This window comes from Phragmites australis, chromosome 1 (genome assembly GCF_958298935.1).
Source record: "Phragmites australis chromosome 1, lpPhrAust1.1, whole genome shotgun sequence".
Classification (NCBI taxonomy): domain Eukaryota; kingdom Viridiplantae; phylum Streptophyta; class Magnoliopsida; order Poales; family Poaceae; genus Phragmites; species Phragmites australis.
The window spans coordinates 50,643,774-50,663,601 of record NC_084921.1 but is presented as its reverse complement, the minus strand read 5'-3'; the positions used below and the strand labels follow the sequence as shown (position 1 = coordinate 50,663,601).

Genomic DNA, 19,828 nt, shown 5'->3' with positions numbered 1-19,828 from the left:
TATGATTGAATCAACATTGGATAGAAATCAATGAATCACATTAATTGACAATGTAGATTTATATTTTTCATATACACTAGGCGAGAAGGGTTTCTATATCGACATACAAAAGATCAAAAAAAAATTCTAAGCTCAAACCGAATGATGAATACATAGTCAATTAAGGAAGATGGGGGCTTCCAAAGATCGAAGAGGGAAACCATACAAAGTAACAGTTCTCGCTTCACCGAATTAAACCAGTAGACTTGTAACGTTGTACTAATATACAATCTTAAAGATGAGTAGTTATCCAGTGATGCCAGGGGGGATGTAAAAACTCTGCTCGGTCATACATCTTGGGCCATTTTGCTGCACATCAAAGGAAAATGACCATGGTGTACTGAAGTACTAAACATTTGTAGCAAATGAGATTACTTATAGCTGAAGTAAAATAAAAAGAGGTGAAGCTACGATGTTGTACTTTTACCGATTTCCAACACTGTGAACTGCATCAAGATGAATAAATAAACTAACCTCAAAGAAAAGGGGAAGCAATTACCTTAGCATCAAAGTCTGAATTTAAAAGTATGTCGGATAATTTCAGACCCCTATGATCACTGGAGGGCAGTCCTCACGAAGATACTCCAATCCCCTGTCCAATTCTAATTTACCAATGGATGTTACAACAAACCAATCATCGGAATTCAATTTAAAAATTATCACTCGTTCATTCATTGTGAAGGAAAGGGCATGGGTAAGATCATAAGAATCTCACCATGTCGAGCACGATCTCCATCCGAACGTGCCAGCTCAGAGCTAATCTATGTGAAGGCCCTGAAGACAACCACATGATACACATCAGAATCTCCCATATTAAGATCTCAAGATAGAGCTGCATCCATAAGCAACTTGAATTAATTTATTAAAGTAGGAAGATAAGCAGTTGTGCAATTTCTCTACCTCATAATTCTTCACTTATTCTCATCTTTGCTATTTCTCCGATATTCCTTTTTGTTCCTAACCGATGCAACAACTTAGCAACATTTTTTAGAGGGGAAACACAACATTGTAAATGTGCAAATCGACATAGTGAGATGTCTTTCTATCCAAATTAGAACACTAATAAGTAGCGAGGTATATGGAACGTTAAGTGGTATGGGGTGATCAGCTAAAAAACATGGATAAACGAAAGGCAGCTGGAATATTACATAGGGCACATTCCACTTTGCTAATTTAGTGGTTCCTTTAGAGTCCTGATGCTAGTCTTGAACTACAACAAATATGTAGATTCCATGCGTAAGCACATAGTAATTAAAAACATACCTAGCCCATTGATCCATACAATCTTAAAATAGCTAATCAGAATACGAGGGGGGCTTCTTTTGTGCAGGAATATGAACATATGTTCTCCTGCTATGGTAAAAGGGCACACAAAATATTTTTCTGCATACAAAGTAGTACATTGGCTCTTTTATCACTTGATTTCTTAGAAATTGCCAGCTTGATGGAGGGTGAAATTAGTCAATTGGAGGGGTGAACTGACCAAATCCTAGAGAGAGATGTGCATTTAGGCTGGTGCTTCGTGGAGGATACATGGAGGGGGTTCATGACAGTAGAACTGTTGATGGCGTTAGTAACAAAGATATCAAATAATGTAATGTGTGGAACAGCCTTAGCCAAAAACACTCAAGTTTTAAAATTGAACCAAAAACAAAAATGTTATCCATGCACACAATCAAAGCATCAGTGAAGCAAACAAAATCTCATAGGCACATGTTCACTTAAAAGGCAGCAGGATGCTAAAGTTTGTGACTTACTAATGTTGAGAATTGTTAGTCGATTGTTTCATAAATGATGTATGGAGAAGAGATATGCATTTAGATGGATGAGCTCTAAGTAATACCCGGGTAAGTCAATGACAATACCTATGAACTAACAATGTTGTTGAGAATTATTATTAGGTTATTCTATAGGGGATGTATAAGTGATGAAGCATGGATTTATTAAGGAATGCCATGAGTTTAAAGAATTGCATCAAAGTTATTGAGATCTTAGTGATGCTCATACGAAGAAGAAGAAGGTTGAAGAATGAAGGCTAAGTTACTTATGGAGATCAAGTAACTAAAGGTATGTCATTGTTAATTACATTTTATAGACTAATTCATGTGCTTTGTGCTTGAGAGTGAGTTGAAGTTAGGATCCATAAGAAGACATAAGTTAAACTAAAATCCAATATGCTAAGAGTGAAGAATAAAGATATGATTCCATATTTGATAAAATGAATTCATTGAAGATGCCATATACAAAGTTGTTCCCTATGGCAAGATGGTGAAGGGCAATCAAGACTCGGCTATGATAGACCATTTGATGGTAAAGCGCAAGCAAATGGTTTTGCACCGAAGGACTAAGGCGGTGGTGAAGAGCGAGTGAAGGCTTTGCAACAATACCATGCGAGGCCATAGGAAGCTACTGGTGATTCACATCAATCACATGAAGAATCAAGAAGAGATGTAGTGAAGATGATATTAAAAAATGACAACCCTCTAAGTTTTAAGGAAAGAAGCGGTACTTAAAGGTATTCAAAGGCTCAAAGTGGTTCAAATGAGTTTTATCTTTGAAATTGAGTATAGGTACCCCTTTTTTTACCAAGTTGAGAGAAACAAATCATCCTACGAACACTAGGATGTGTACCCGGACGTTCCTGATAAGCCGAAACCTCCGGATTAGGATCTGGGTAGGGGTGCTCAGTTTGGCTTTTCTAACCAACTCAAAAGTTCCAGGTTCTACCCGAAAGTTTTGGGTAACTGGATGTTCCATATGAGGATCGATTTGAGGTTCTATGCTTGGGTTTCATGTCTGAACTCGTAAGTTCTGGATTGGATTGGAACTTCTGGATTCTGGTGACTAGCCGAAACCTCCGGAACCTCGGGTCTCGCGGGAGCGGGCTTTTTGTTGACAGCTGCCCGACGTGCCGACCGGCGGGCAGCGCCCTCCGCCGGCATGATAGGGGCAGCGTCGCGCTTCTTCCTCTTTTTCTTTTCCCACTTGTCAGAGCGTGAAGGACCTGCTTTGTCGGTAACGGGTTGCTCAAGGCGCGGGACGTGCCACGCCCGAGCCTTCGCCGGCTTGGTGCACTTGTCGGCCAGCGCGAAGAGCTCCGCGGTAGTCTCGACCTCATGCGTACCTAGCTTCTCAAGCATCCGCTCGTCGTGGACGCCCTGCCGGAAGGCGACAATGATGGCATGAGGGGTAATCCACGGGATGGTGTTGCGGACCTAGCTGAAACGTTGTATGAAGCGCCTCAGCGTCTTCCCCTCTTGCTGCTTATCGGCATGGAGGTCGCACTCCAAGCCGGGGCGTGTGAAAGTGCACTGAAAATTAGCCACAAATTGGTGACACAGATCATCCCAGGAGCTAATAGATCCTGGGGGTAAGTTCATAAGCCAAGAGCGGGTAGAGCCCCTCAAGGCCACGTGGAAGTAGTTGGCCATCACCTTTTCATTCCCACCCGCCGCTTGACGGCGGTGGTGTAGATTTGGAGGAACTCGATGGGGTCGATGGACCCGTCGTACTTCTCCGGTAGCTCTGGTCGGAACTTCGTGGGCCAGTTGACTTGGCGGAGCTCACTGGTGAATGCGCGGCAGCCTGTGCCGTATCCTACGGCGCCAGTAGTGCCCTTGGGGGGCGTACGCCGGGGCACCGGGGAACCCCGACGGTCGCGGGCCGGCATAGAGGAAGCCTGGTCCTCTGCCTCGGCCTCGCGTCCGGACTCCCGGTGGCGCTCGAGAGTGACGCGTGCATCCTCGACAGCCCTTCGCTCATTGAGGTGCAAGCAGAGGTCTTGAGCTTCTGTTGTGACCAGGGGAGCGGCACTCCGTCTGGAGCCCCCCCCCCTGGCCGGTTCTGTCTCCACCCGAAGATGGTCTGGCTCTTGTTGCACCGCGGTGGGAGGTGGCACGGGAACTTTCAGCCAGTACCTGCCGGTGAGCCGTACCCACCAAGGCGGCCACCTCCTGCAGCCAACGGCCCTCCAGGGTTTCCCCCGCTGCCTGGACAGGCGAGTGCCTGAGGAGTGCTTACGCCGCAAGCAAAGCACTCTCAGGGTTGGCATCACCGAAGGTGAGACTACGCCGTAACGACGACCGGTGCTGTCCAGACGTAGATCTTGCGGCAGGGACGTTTCCCGCTTGCTGAGGGTTGGGTGGCCGGCCTGCGACGGTGGCGACCCTGCTGGGCCTAGCGCCGTTGTCCCTAAGGTAGGGAGGCGCCGTACGGGCTGACTGTTGCTGCTGTTGAGGAACAGCAGGAGCCGGGGCCTCCTGGGCCACGTGCTCCACTTCTTCGCTCGAGTTTGAGCCAATGCGCTGAAGACGATGTCCACCCTCCATTTTTCCTGCAGAAAATAAGGCGGATTCAGGGATGCAACCCCCCTACCTGGCGCGCCAGCTATCGGTGGATGAACACCGCAAGCGGGGATCCAGAGGGACCCCCTTTGATATTCGGCTGGGGGACTGATTCTAGATCTACCTCGTACGTGGTTTTAATGCGAATATATGAGATCTAGGCGGGACGGATGATCGTCGGCTAGTGAGAGTAAATGCTCAAGGGATTTTAGACAGGTTCGGGCCGCACGGAGCGTAATACCCTACTCTTGTGTGTATGATATGCCATTAATGCTCTTGGAATGCCTTTCTTTGGATCTCTGAGTTTCAATGTTTTTTGTCTAAGTCTTGAGCTTTGGTCTTGTTCCTTGCTTCCAGCTTCTTCGACTTCTATCAGTCGTCTTGCTCTTCTCAGTCTGCTCTTCTACGAAGTGCACCCCCCCCTTTTATCCTGTCGGGGGAGGTTCGACGTGCACAGAAACAGGGGCACGAGTTCCCATGAGCCATAAATGGAAATCAACCGTCATGGGGCTACAACTTGATGTTACACGGGTTGAAAAATGCGCATTCTCCCGGTCCTGTCGCCCATTACACCCAACTTTAGCAGATGCAGGGGGCCCACCGAGCAGCCACCGAACTGCCCTGCATGCCCTCTCGGTCAGAGCAGATCTAACACAGCAGGGGGGCAGGCGATATGCCTCGAGCCCAACGACGATATCTCCAAGCCGTTTCCTTCATGGGCCCCGCAGGGTCACGTGCGATAGGACCCGTCGCATTAAATATCCCCACGCCTTCCTGCCAGGCGATGGTAGGGACTGATGTACTCAGTACAACAGGCATAGGGGGGAGTGGTTGGATGTGACCGACCACGCTTCCTCTTAAATGCAGCATCGGACCTCTCACCGATTGACACCTCACCGTGGAGCCTTTGTGGGGTCCACCGGCAAGGGGCTTCTTAGGTCCTCAGGGAACTCTGGGTGCTTGGGGACCACTGTTCATGGCCCTGAACGCCCTCTCCCGGATATGTCTCTTCTCGGATCCTCGGGGAACTCCGGGTACTCGGGGACCACTGTTCATAGCCCCGAGCACCCCTCCCGGAACTGGCTTTTCTCGGGTCCTCGGGGAACTACGGGTACTCGGGGACCACTGTTCATGGCCCCGAGCACCCCTCCCGGAACTGCCTCTTCTCGGGTCGTCGGGGAACTACAGGTACTCGGGGACCACTGTTCATGGCCCCGAGCACACCTCCTGGAACTGCCTCTTCTCGGTCCTCGGGGAGATAGTCTCCGAGGGATGACGTCACGTGGCATTCTGCGGTCCTGGCCTCGGGACTCGGGGACCCCTGGTTCCCATGTCACTGACAGTACTGGTGGTGGAGCGTGACGAGTGCTCGGGGCAAGGTGCTGGGTCTGAGCTCCCGGTCGCCCCCGAGCAGCCTACAGGTCTCGGGGCTCCTCCCAACCAGGGGGTCGAGCCCGAGACCTCGGCTCCTCCCGACCAGGGAATCGAACCCGAAACCGCGGCCAGCCCCGACCACTACGCCGAGCTCGGGGGCTGTGACAAGTCCTCGGGCGAGGCCGCAGTCCGGGCCCGCCGTACACAGCGACCGGTGTACTTCGTGAGTGAAGTCCTCCGAGGCGCCAAGACAAGATACCCCCAAGCCCAGAAGATGCTTTATGCAGTGCTCATCGCTTCTAGGAAGCTGTGTCACTACTTTCAGGCGCACAAGGTCTCAGTGGTAACCACATACCCACTGGGACCGATCCTACAGAACCGAGAAGGCACCGGGCGTATTGTCAAGTGGGCGGTCGAGCTCACAGAATTTGATCTGCACTTCGTCAGCCGCCAGGCAATTAAAAACCAGGCTCTGTCCGACTTCATGGCAGAGTGGACGCCGGTCCCTGAGATCGATAATGAAGAGTTGTTCGCATACCCCGGGCAAGATGGGCCCGGGTACTGGATCATGCATTTTGACGGCTCCCTCACGCTGAAAGGCGCGGGGGCTGGAGTAGTGCTCACCTCCCCAACGGGTGAAGTACTCCAGTATGTCATGCAGCTGCATTTTCGAGTGACGAACAATATGGCAGAATACGAGGGCCTCATCGCTGGCCTCCGAGCAGCAGTGGGTCTCGGGATCCGGCGGCTGCTTGTCAAGGGAGACTCCCAACTGGTGGTCAACCAAGTATCCAAGGAATACCAGTGCGCAGACCCGCAGATGGCGGCGTACGTGGTGGAAGTCAGGAGGCTGGAGCGGCACTTACCTCGCTGCGACAACGCTCTGGCCGATGACCTCTCCCGCCTGGCCTCTGCCCGTGCGATCGTCCCGGCCGGAACCTTTGAAGAAAGGCTCACACAGCCATCCATCCTGCCTGCCGACCTGGATGAAGGGGAACCTTCGAGCCTAGTTGGGGGAACTCAGGTAGCACCCTCAGTGGGAGGTCCCGTCAGGGTGCCATCGCCCGGCGAGTGCGCAGTGCTTGTCGGTAGTTCTCAAGAATCCTCATGAATCACCGAGATTCGAGGGTACTTGAAAGAAAACATCCTTCCCGGGGATGATGCCTCTGTGAAGAGGATTTCACGGCAATCCAAACGCTATGCTATTGAAGATGGGGATCTCTACCGGCGCGGCACGGACGGTGTCCTCCAGAAATGCATCACCCGGGCAGAAGGAGTGAGCTCCTCACTGAGATCCACTAGGGCGAGTGTGGTGGCCATGCATCATTTTGCACGCTGGTCGGGAAGGCCTTTCGGCAAGGCTTCTACTGGCCTACAGCCCTCCAGGATGCTTCCGAGTTGGTTCGACGCTGCAGGGCGTGCCAGTTCCATGCAAAGCAGATTCACCAGCCAGCCTAGGCTCTTCACACCATCCCCTGTCTTGGCCCTTCGCGGTCTGGGGGCTGGACATCTTGGGTCCATTCCCCCAAGCAATCGCGGGCTATGAGTACCTCTACATCGCCATCAACAAGTTCACCAAGTGGCCGGAGGCGGTCCTAGTTGTCAAGGTTACCAAGAACACGGCAATCCAATTCATCTGCGGTATCACAAGTCGCTTCGGCGTCTCGAACAGGATCATCACCGACAATGGCACCCAGTTCACAAGTGCCCTTTTCGGGGAATACTGTGAGGACCTCGGGATCAAGCTTTGTTTCGCCTCTGTCGCTCATCCTTGGAGCAACGGGCAAGTCGAGCGCGCCAATGCCGAGATTCTGAAGGGGCTGAAAACCCGAACCTACGACGTGCTGGCAAAACATGGGATAGGGTGGATCGACGAGCTGCCTGCTGTGTTATGGGCCAACCGGACTACGCCAAGCCGGGCCACCGGGGAGACGTCTTTCTTCCTCGTCTATGACGCCGAGGCAGTCCTCCCCTCCGATCTCACGCTTGGCTCCCCTCGGGTGAATGCTTACTCAGAAGGCGAGTAAGAACAACGAAGATGCGACGACGTCGATCACTTGGAGGAGCGTCAGTGATGAGCCACCGTCCGAGCCGCCAGATATCAGTAGAGCCTGCGGCGCTACCATCAGCGCCACATCCGGGCCCAGTCACTCGAGGTTGGGGATCTAGTTCTCCGACGCGCCCAGACACGCGAAGGAAAGAACAAACTCTCCCTCATCTTGATCGGTGCCCCGTGGCAAGGCTTGTTTCGGCTGGCCACAGAGGACGGGTAGCCTCTTCCAAACACGTGGAACATCGAGCATCTACGCAAGTTTTATCCCTAGGTGGGCATGTTTGTGCTCAGGCCAACCAGGACAGGGGCCTCCCCCCGCCTAAGTTGGCTTGGGGCTGCCACCAACCATGTAAGTTAGCACTTCTGTACAAATCGTCAATATACGCTCATATTACTCTTATTCTGAGTTTTTTCCTCTGGAATCTATATGTTTAATCTACTTGGTGAGATGCTCGATTTGTGTGAGAAAAACACGCTCTCTCATTTTTCTCGTTGATAAAAATGGATCCCGGTCGGTATGCGTGTAGACAGTGACTGCTGACTTAAGTCTGTTGTGGTAGGCTGTGGTGCCCGGCAGCATGGTAGTACCCCGAGCGCTACCGGGCCTCTGGGGTTCTCGGGTAATCCTACGGCTCGAACATGAGTGGTCGGGACCGCCTAGACCTCACGGGCAGACTGTCAGTGCTCGGCCTGATCAGTCCTACCCCGGGCACCACCGAACTATTGGACCTCTTGGTCATACCTCTGTCAGTACACTTCGCGGATCCAGGCATTCGAGAGGTCTCGGGTCAAAAACGAGAGCAGTCTATAATGAGTACTGCACTAACAGAGTGCACCAAGCAAAGAACCTTTGCCTATTTTCCAAGCTTACAGATCAATGCTCGAGAACCAAGTAGCCCGACCACAAGGGCATCACCTCTGGGGTCCTCGGGTAATCCTACCACTCGGACATGAGTGGTCGGGACCGCCTGGCCCCAGGTTCTATTACCGGGTTTCTAGTGCTCGGGTGCTAAAAGGATGTCCTGGGGGCTTAGGCGCTCTACACGAGGGAACCCATGTTCCCAGGCGCCCCGAGCTCAGGGCATCTACCCTTTCCTGGATCGGTCGGCCGGAAGGCTGACAACTACTCGGTGAGTTACTAAAGTCATATGAATTTTGTTTCATACATACGCAATAAACTATCGCTCCCGAGTTATCCTCGGGACCCTCGTATGCTAATCTGTTCGGCGAGGTAGTCCCCTCACGCGCAAAACCCCGCCCTCGTGTTCGCTTTTCTGGAATGACAAAAACAAATAGTAGTCGGAGTACCGTACAGGCGGCAATGGCTGACCTAGGTCCTTTATGGTGGCTGTGGTGCCCGGCCGGCTTGGCAGTACCCCGAGTACTACCGAGCATCTGGGGTTCTCAGGTAATCCTACCGCTCGAACATGAGTGGTCGGGACCACCTAGACCCTAGGGGCGGGCTGTCGGTGCTCGGTCTGGTCAGTCATACCCCGAACACCACCAAACCGTGGGGACTCTTGGTTGCGTTTCCACCTGCATGTGTCTCTGGTCTATTTGTTTGAAAGGTCGTAGGGCGAAAAGCGTTCACTGGTCGTGGCGTGTACCATGCCAGGTGGATTCGTCTCCCGAGCAAAGAAGTTCGTGTCTGTGTCTCCTGACTCAGCAGCCGCGCACTCGCAAGGGCTCGGGAGCTGGACGCTCGAGTGGTCCCGCTGCTCGAACATGAGTGGCCAGGGCAACCTAACTTTTTGTAGGAAGACTGCCGGGCTCAGCCAGTGCCTCTCGGGACATCAAGGAAAAACAAACAACACAAAGAACAAGTACAGAGCGGAGTTCGATTCCAAGAATAGCTTCTATTATATTAAAGGGAACCATTCAGGAGGGAATCACTCACATATTTACAACATTCAAAAAACAAAAACCCTAACTATTTACAGGCTAAGGAGGAGGGCACGCTTCGCTGCTACTGTCACTGCTCGGGCCAAGCTCCCACACAAAACATTCCACCACCTTGGTGGCGACGTCGCGGACGGCTGCCCGGGCGGCGGCTTCCTCTGGCTCAACCACACCCTGCCGAGCTAGCTCCAGTGGGAAGGCAGGGTCTCGGCTGCGGTAGCAGGCGAGAACATGCTCGACCATTCCTTGGGCCAGTGCACGCCCCTCCCGGGTCGCCAGCTCCTGGACAGCGGCAGGAAGGGCCTCGAGGCGCCGGGCGATCTCTGCGAACCCGAGGGCGGTGTGGCCTATCGTCTCCGTTTCCAGCGACTGGCACCCTACAAACACACGCCCAAGCCCGGCTGCCTCCACGGTATCCCGCGCCTGCCGAAGGATATCCCGCATCATCAGCTTCACGTTCGTCCGTTCTGAGAGGACGGCGTCGAGCTCATCCTCGACGTTCTTCAGTCGGGCCTCGAGACCGCTGCCGTCGGTGGCGCTGATAGGGATGCCTCTCGCGGTCGGTATCTCCCGGCGTTGGGTGGCCGCCTCGATCTGGGATTGCTCCAGTTGCTCGACCCGGGCCTTGACGGCCTGCTCTCGGGCAGCTAGGTCGGCCTCTCAGTTGGCGACCTGCTCCTCCCGGGTGGCGAGTGCTGACGATGCCAAATCGGCATCCGCCTCACGCCGCGTGATCTGCTCCTCCCGGGCGTCAAGCGCTAATGATGTTATGTCGGCATCCGTCTCACGCAGCGTGACCTGCTCCTCCCGGCGGAGGACGTCAGCGCTGCCGCGCTCGAGCTCGTCGTTCTGGCGGCAGAGGTCCGCCTGTGCAGACCGCACGGCCTCCTCCCTCTTGCTGGTCGCCTCCTCCTGTGAAGCAACCTGCCGCTCGCACTGGGCAAGTTAACCCTCACGAGCGAGCAGCTCTGCAGCGCGCCTCCTCGATGCTTGGTCACGCTTCGCCGCGAGCCGCTCTAAGCGGTTGGCTTTCTCCTACGCGGCGACGGCCTCGTTGCGGGCCTCCTCCAGTGCCTCCCGCTCCACGGCCACCTCCCGCATGAACTTCTCATAGGCCGTGCGAGCCGAGGCCACGTGGGTTTCCAGCAGCTTGCGGACCTCCTGCAGTAGACCCCTCTCGTCGACTAGGGCGACACGCTCTTTTTCGAGCTCAGCCCGCTCTGCCGCAACAGCCACCTCGAGCCGCCCGATGACCTCCCGGGCGCTTTCCAACACCTCGGGGAGGGGTTCCGGGACCTGGCCAGAAGACGACCGGGGGCTGGATCCCCTGTGAGCCTTCTCAGCAGAGGCGCTCGGGGACCTCGATGGCGGTCGCGCCGGCGCCACCCTTGTCGCGACCACCTCCCCTGCAGCCGTTTGCTCCTTCCTCGGAGGGCTCGGGGCAGGGCCGCCCAGGGCTCTCAGCTCAGGACCGGCCAGGGCTCTTGGCTCGGAGCTGGCCGGGGCCCTCAACTCGGAGCCCGCCGAGGCGCTCGGCTCAGGGAAAGGGGCTGGCCTCTGCTACTCCGGGGGCTTCTGGCCTCCGGCAGAGTCCTTGGGCGGCCTGAAACGAAAACATGTTAACCTCTAGCCAAAATCCGGGCGAAGTATGCTCGAGAAAGAAAAAGAGGCTTACGTGGTTTTAGCCCCGCGGTACCGCCATCGGGACTGCGGGATCCAGAACTCTGGGCCCTGTGGCCTGGGCTCAGGCCCAGGCTCCGGCCTCCTCCTTTTCGGTGGAGGGCTTTGGCCCTCAAGCCGATGTGGGCCGGTCCTAGCGGTCGCCCCAGAGCCTGCTCCCGAGGACTGGCCGGTCCGACCGCCAGCCGTCGCGTCATCAGCCGGGCTCTGGCCCCCGGGTTGCCGTGAGCTAGATCCATCCTCCGCCCCGGAGTCCGCTCCCAAAGACTGGCCGCCTCGGCTGCCCGCTGTCGCGTCGCCTGCCGTCAGCCGTTGTCGCGGAGGTGACGGCGACGAGGATGAAGATGGTTGAGGGATATACGCCTGGGGACACTTCCCCTTGTCGCCCCGGGTCAGCGGTCTGCTCTCGTCGGCGACGGCGCCCCACCCTCCATTGTCGTCCGCCCCGGGGATGTGCAGAGTCCCGGAGTCTCGACGCCCCGGACGGTCAACCAGCCCCTGGGCGTCGAAGGCCGGTATTGACTCCTGCAGAGCCACCCGATCCGAGTCTGCGCAAAGCGCCAACTCCTCACGTGGCAGGACCGCCCGGGCAAGGTCGTCGACGCCGGTCACCACCTTCAGCAGTGTCGTCAAGGCCCCCTCGTCGAGGTCCCCCTCCTCGCCTATGCAGGTCCTCGTCAGGTCGCGAGGCCCGGTGTACATCCAGGCGAAGCGGGCGCGTTCCCTCAGAGGTGCCAGACGGCGGCGCAGGTAATCAACGACCACCATGAGAGAGGTAAGTCCCACCCGACACAGGTCTTCAATGCGGTTCAGCAACGGGCACAGGCGCGCATCCGCTGTAGGGACCGCTTCCCAGATCGGCTTGTGAGGCTCCGCCGGCGATTGGGACAGCGAGAGGCGGTCATGGGGACTGATGTCGACGTAAACCCAGTCCCGGCGCCAGTCGTCCCACTTGCCGCACAACACCTGCGGAATGTAGGCGTCGCCGAGTCCCTCCCGCAAGCGAAAGTTGCAGCAGCCGACAACCTCCACCTCGTCCGACCCCTTCTTCTTTCTGGCCGCTCGAAGGATAAAGAAGTGCCGGAAGAGCGCGACCGACGGCGGCACCCCACGAAAATCTTGCAGAAGTGGACGAAGATCGTCAGGATGACCAACTCAGTGGACCAGCTGGACGACGAATACCGATTAGCAAAATTGCAAGGCATCATATGTATTGTGATTTAGCATATCTAAAATCATTACGACACCTCTGAAAAAATCAAAAAGATCTGAGAGAAATGCACCACTTAGGCTTGGGCCTAGAATCCCAGGATGCAGCATTTGAAAAATGCAAATGAAAACAATTGCAGAGAAATGCACTGCTAAACAGATGAATCACATGCTCTATCGAGAACACTCACATGACTTGTTCTTGCAAGGACAGGCGGATCAAGTTCAGCAGCGCGAGGAAACTCTGAGATATTCACAAGAGCAACGCCGAGAATAGCAAACCCTCACAGCTCAAATCGTCCATCCTACGACCGGGAAATCTGAACAACGAAGACACATGAATCGCCCTAACGCGAAGGTGGAGGACAAATCAAACAGGGGAACCAGAGGGGCGGCGGCGCGGACGGCTAGGCTGAATGAACTTGGCCGGTGTGAGGAGTGCTCAGAGCCGGCCTTGCCCGTGGTGCGGGAGTGGAGCAAGAGGAGACGAGCAGCCGGTGGCCGTGATCGATGCTGGTGCTACGGAGATGAGCAGCGAGAGACTGCGCAGCGCGACCGACGATCCGATCGGAAATAGGGAGGGCGCGGCGCGCGACGTGCTGAGGGGTCATGGCAATTTGGAGGGGACGCGAGTGCAGAGCTGGGGCGTGGGGATGAGTAGGTGTGGAGCTACGGCGGAACTTCTGAAGGTACAGGAAGGCTTCAGTAAATACTACGTGTTTTTTTAAGTAGTAAAAATTCCCTTCAGAGTTAGAATCTGTGCAATACATTCATCACGAACGGCCAACTCAATAAGGAATTTGGAAAATCTAGACCTGTATGAATTCGTGCAGGCACTGCGCCAACGCGGTAACGAATTGGCTGAGAAATTTTGATCGACAGAATAGCAAGCTCATTAAGTCCTTAGTTATTACCTTCCTAGGTAATATGAGATGCTCATTACCATGGGCTGATCAGGGGGGCAATTTTTTTTGGTACGTAAGAGGAAAAAGAGAAGAAAGAGAAAAGAGAGGAGGGAGAACCTCTTAGGCCATCTCTAACGGAGTCTCTAAATCTGCAAATTCCAGTGCTACAGTACTTTGCGGTGTACTGTAGCACTGGGAATTCGTCGGTTACTGTATTCAGTGATACAGTACTGCTACAGTGTTAATGACAGAGGATACTGTAATAGTTTGGATACGCCACTGCTCATTATTTGGAAGGTGGAAAGCACAGGGGCAGCTCAGAAAAGCCCGACAAGACGACCGAAAGTCGGATAGCATGCGGCGCAGAAGAGGAACATCCATCGAACACAAATGAGCGTGCACACGAACCTCCTGCATATTCAGGATTACACCGGCGGGACCTATGTTCAAAGCACTCAAGCAGCTTACTACTTTATATTCACATATACACAAAAACAGGGCAAGCATCTGGCTTGGTTTCAAACATCACTGAACTGGGGGTTTTACATACACAATGGACTGCGCAAATACATCAACTTACACTCTGGAGTCGAAAAGGTTTTTTTTTTTTTGCCATGATAGCAACAGGAAGCTAACAGCCTTACATAATTGACATTCTGACGGGACGGTAAACCCGCTCAGATGCACACCGAACACAATCCAACATAATTTCTACAAAATTTTGCAATTGCTTTGAGCTGGTGTCAACTAAGATGGGTCCTGTGACGGGTGACAGGCTTCAGTCTCCAATCTGCATAGGAAGGACTAAGAGCACATGAAAAACCAAGCACCCTGGATGGTCTCTATACAAAGTAGTCTTGCCGCACAACAGTGATCAATTCACATGTAAGGGAGTCGTCTTTTTGCTTCCCAATATAGCTATTTCCTTGGATGTGCCAATATATCTTTGGAGGGAGTGGTGTATACAGGTCTGCAGAAATAGACAGAAAAGTTCATGAGGCAACAAATTGAAGATATTTGCTATACCAGGTTCTACCAAACTGGACAAAGATCTACCTGCTGACACAGTTTGATCAGGATCTCTAGTCCAACGTAGCACAACAGTACTGGCAAGAACTGTAAGAAATCCACAAATTTCAGAGGTGATGTTGCTTGCTCTCTGCCCAGACCAGTCCTGTATGGTCACCAGAAAAGGTTTACTAACAAATTAACACGAGACTACCATCCTTTACTAAAGTTTTTGAAAATTATGCTGACCTTGAACATTATGGCACTTGCTAAGATGGTGAGGGTCGTGAACATGGCATAGTAGATGGGAGAGACAACTGCTGTATTGAAAGTATCCAGTACCTGCAAATTTAACACAACATGCAGCAACACAGTAAGTATATTAGCTGCTAAAGAAGTAACCTCTGTAAATATTTTTTAACTAAGGTAGCCAAACATTGAGATTAAGTACTGCAATATCGCGAAATGAAATTAAGTACTGCACAATCACACGACTGACGATGCAATAAATTAGTCAACAAGAATGTGAATATGTGACCTCTGAGACAAATTCCTTTTAGGAAACCTATGACACAGTTTTCAAACATCTTACTTTAGATTTGTTAAGGATGCACTGTTTTGTGAAAATTTTAAGAGTAACAAGTTCCTGATTAATGTATATTGATTTATTGATCAGGCATGAGGTGTACCTTGTTCAGGTAAACTAATTGAATAACTATACATGCTGCTGAAACCGCTGCAAATAACCATGTCTAGAAATAGCCGGCCTGGTTTATGCCTTCAACTGTAAGCTTGATGGCAATGTCCACAGCCTTGATGCTCATTACCTAACAAAACACAATACCAAACAAACTTCATGTTGGAAACAAAACAATAAGTATACCAAAAGCAGAGGCATGCACAACATTTACCGTCAGGGATCCAATCACAGAGCAAATTCCAACATAGACCATTATGTTTGTCTGTCCATACCGCGGAGAACAATATAGCATCAGAAACAGCGACACTGCCACTGCTACGGCAGCATAGCAAAGGAAGGCTGCAATGGCAAAATTACAGAGCAAATTCAAAACATAATTCCATTGTGATGACAAGCAGTAGCTACATGGAAAAAACTTGGAAAACCTACTACGTTGTGTTGCCAAGTTCCAAATCTGCTCCACTGAACTAGGGGTCCTCTCTTGGGGAGCATGGAGGATGATCATCGTGGACCCAATAATGCAGAGACCACAGCCCAGCACGCCCACCCGACGCAACTTCTCATTCAGTATGAAATGGGCCAGAACAGCACTGCATCCGACAAATCACCATATAAGCATACAAAGACACATTCAGAACAAACCAGCTTGAACATTCACCAACTTGCCTGACGATAATGCTGAGCGCTCCCAATGGTGTGACGAGGACGGCCGGCGCAAACATGTAAGCCACGAAATTGGCAATCTCCCCGACAAGCACTGCAGAGTTCCAGTTATGACCAAACATTTCAATTCAATTCTAGGATGATTAAGAATCAACGAGGCCAAAAGGATCGTTGATGCTTACTGGTGACTATCCCGACCCACCAGAGCGGCTCCAAGAGGTAGCCATAACCTCCGACACCTGAAATTTTTCAGCAATTCAAGGAAGGTCACGTCGTCTGTTACATGAAATTGACCTGTACTGGACATAAAGGAGCGACCTTTGGCACATTCCACAGCATGTAGGGTTCGAATTAGCATCCAAGAACCAGAAAGACCTAGAGCCAGATACGACGAGAAGAACGAGCAAGACAGCGCCTATGGGACGCGGGGGCGGGGAGAGAGAAGCAGACCTGCTCGGGAGCCGGCGGCGCGCGACGACGAAGCTGACGCCGATGAACGCGGAAGAGGCGGTGGGGAGGAGCGAGCCCTTGAGGTTCGCGACGAAGAGGTCGCCGCCGCCTGCTTCCGTCGCGCCGGGACTCATCGATGGCGTGCGGCCGGCGCGTTTGAAGCGAGCCCCCGGGCTCTAGTTTCGATATGGAATTGAGGTTTCTGTCCGGGCGATGTGCGCGATGGGGTTGTAGTTGGACGGAGGAACGAGGGAACGGAACAAGTGTAGCAGGACTGCAGGAGACGGAGGAATCTGGAAATCCGACGGAGTATTGAAAACCCCCCATTTCGTTCTCTTTTGTCTGGGTTTCAGGGTTTGCTTTGGCATTGCTTGGAGTACATGGATGTCAGTCTCTGCGTGCCACCAAGTATCGTGTTCGACTTCATGTTTGGGATTTGGGACTTGGGAATGGGAGCGAAGGCTGAGTTTTCTTTTTCCTGGCAAGTGATAGGAGGATCTTCATAATAAATAAGTATTTGCTGATTCTAGTTAGCATCAAAGTTGATCAGAAGACAGTGTGACGGCAGACACGTGACTGGATTACTGGAAGAGACAAGAGCAGCATGACCTCCTGTCCCACTCCCAGCGCACTTGTCAGCGTCTGCGCCAGCACGTCCGGAGCGTAGCGTACGATCCAGATTCCAGATCGCGACCCCGCCGGACGCCGCTCGTCTTCACTCACCAGCGAAGCTAGCTCTCATGCTTTGCCGCCGGCGGCCGGCCGGAGCGGCCTTCTGTTTGTTGTCTGCCGACGCGGACGCGCGCGTTTGGCCTTTGGAGAACACTTGCCGCGTAGCTCGTTTCGGTGGTTGTCGTTCCTCTCGCCTTGAGCGACGCCCTTGGCCTCTTCGTGCCGGTCGTTGGGAGCTGTGGCCTCGAGACGGGTGCGTCAGCGACAACTTCAGGTGGGATGGGAGACGCCACCGGGCAACGGCACTTTCGTGCCTGCCAGTGCCAAATGGTCCGCTGCGCTGCTTTGACGCGTTGCCTTGGCTTATACTAGTAAAAAGTGCAACATGCAAACGCTTGTCACCAAGTAAAGACAGATTGCTAATCTTGGGCGCCACGAGCTTGCGTTGCTTCGTCGACAACACGATGCGGCCCCCTGGGTAAGTTCGGTGCGATCGCGCAGGCACCACCACATGTTCTAGTCCAGAAGCTGATGCGTAGCACAAAGCGGCCCAATCTGACGGACAAAAACGACGACCCCGGGGCCTGGCGCGGCCAATTTTCACTTTTGAAGCCCAGCCGACGTGAGGTGATGAATCAGGCTCAGGCGTGCGGACGAGAGCGCAGCACGCGAACCCGGGACAAGCATGGATGTCGATGCACCGGGTTCGATTCCGGGGAGCAAGCTGCCCGTTCTCTCCACTAGTATCTATACTAAAATAGATGAGTTATAGTAAATTTAAACAATTTTTATTATATATTTTATATAATCAAGCGGTACATAATTAAAATTGATATTTTACAAATGCATGGTTCCTAGTGCAGAATAGACTAAACAACAGTAAGATTCCAGCCACGACCTGCATGGACCGCTCCAGATCGACTAGACTGGTCGATACTACACGATAGTCCATAACGGAGCGTTTTCTCGAGAATACAGGTCTATCTGTTCGGATGTCAGAACTAGATTCGAGGGTGACTGATGTTCACGAATCACAACACATTGCTCGAGCCACTACTCCTAGGCTCCTAGCACTACCGATGCCCCCTCCAACCGGCTCTTCATCCCGCTGGGCATCGCCAAATATAGCAAATCCACCGAACAAACAGTCTACAACCGATTCTCTATTCCGCTCGCTAGTCTCTAGGACTCGCCATCTCCTTTGATAGTCTCGCTACTTTTGGAGAGGAAAACGCGCTTGCCATGTCCATTTCGCTAGAAGGAAGCCGATGATACGTGGATAGCTTCAAATTTTTTCTTATCTTCTTTATTCAAAATAGTAGTCTTCCGTTGCTCTAAAAATTTTAAATTTTTTTTTATATATTTTATAATCCATGAGTAATCCATTTTAATTAGATTCATCTAAAAAAACCTATGTAAAATTTAAATTAAAATTCTTCAAAAAAATACTACTTTTATAATTCTAACAATTCTTAGGGCCTCAAATAAATTCTCAAAAATTGAGAAAATTTACTAATATTCTTTTTATGTGATGGACTGATTTCTAAAATTATTTCTAGCCCTAAGTTGTATGATACAAAAGTGAGTTTCTTTGTAATGCTCCATTTATATGCATTCATATCATTTAATGTGATATTTTTCTTTTAATTCAATTTGAATTCAAATAAAATTCAAACATATATAAAATTTAGCCGTTAGAAATATAGCCATTACAGATATTTTTTATTTATAGGATACTAATAAAATATAGGTGAGTGAAATTTAGGGAGCGAGATTTCAAGAGTAGGTTGTAGCATGTAAAGAAATAGAGACAGAATCTTTTGGAGAGGCTATATATATGAAAATATAGGGAGCGAGATAGAGTCGAAGATGCTCTTATACTAAAGAGGGAGGAACAAATCCAAAGAAGTTTTTATTTCTATATTTTTTAAATAAAAAATTACAAATATACATGTCCGTTTTTAAAAAATACAGATATATACTCCTATCAACCTTCCAACTGGCAACAAGTTTAAAAATAAAAAAGAAGTAAATTTTAAAAGACTACCAAACTTTGACAAAATAATCACAAAACTATATATTTAAGCAATAATTTTATAAAACTACAGATTTAGTACAAATTTTATCATAAAACTACAGATATTTGGCAAAATAATCGTAAAACTACATATTTAAGAAATAATTTCATAAAACTACAGATTTAGTGCGATTTTATCGCAAAACTATAGATTCTTGAGGAGTTGTTCTCAGCCTCGTTACCATGACGGTCAGGCCTCGTTTGCAGTCTCACAACAGCTATCAGCTTATGAAACGAACCATTTGGGAGCTCGTGAAACTATAAATACTTTGACAAAATTATCGCAAATCATAAAATTACAGATTTAAGCAATAGTTTTACAAAACTACAAATTTAACGTTAATTTTATTGTAAAACTATAGATTCCATCACAGACCTGTTAACCTGATGAATGGACCCCGCTTATAGTCACATGAACTCCTGGATGGTCTGTTTCATGAGCTATCAGCTATTGTGAGACTGTAAGAGTGGTCCGGTCGTCATGATAATGGGGCTGAGAACAACTACTCTAGAATTTGTAATTTTATGATAAAAATATGTGCTAAATCTGTAGATTTGTAAAATTATTGTTTAAATCTGTAGTTTTGTGATAATTTTACCAAATTATCTATAGTTTTGCGATAAAATCAGCACTAAATCTGTAGTTTTCTGAAACTATTCCTTAAATTTTAGTTTTACAATAATTTTATCAAAATATCTATAGTTTTATGAAATTTACTCATAAAAAAGTTATGTTTCGATGCTTACAAAATTCAA

General features: G+C 50.8%; 1 long non-coding RNA gene and 1 pseudogene across 2 annotated transcripts; both read right to left on the bottom strand.

Annotated features, from left to right (window-relative positions):
• Window positions 1-25: 25 nt before the first annotated feature.
• On the bottom strand, window positions 26-13,562 carry LOC133890608 (uncharacterized). 2 transcript variants are annotated; one of them, XR_009904083.1, is made up of 5 exons: window positions 12,982-13,562; window positions 12,789-12,917; window positions 940-996; window positions 539-813; window positions 26-348 (listed from the first exon to the last, which is right to left on the bottom strand). It is a non-coding gene; the product is annotated as an uncharacterized LOC133890608 (long non-coding RNA). The 2 variants fall into 2 exon arrangements; XR_009904081.1 differs by having other exon boundaries at window positions 26-813.
• Window positions 13,563-13,945: 383 nt separating this feature from the next.
• On the bottom strand, window positions 13,946-16,775 carry LOC133925395 (probable magnesium transporter NIPA7; annotated as a pseudogene).
• Between the last annotated feature and the right edge of the window lie 3,053 nt (window positions 16,776-19,828).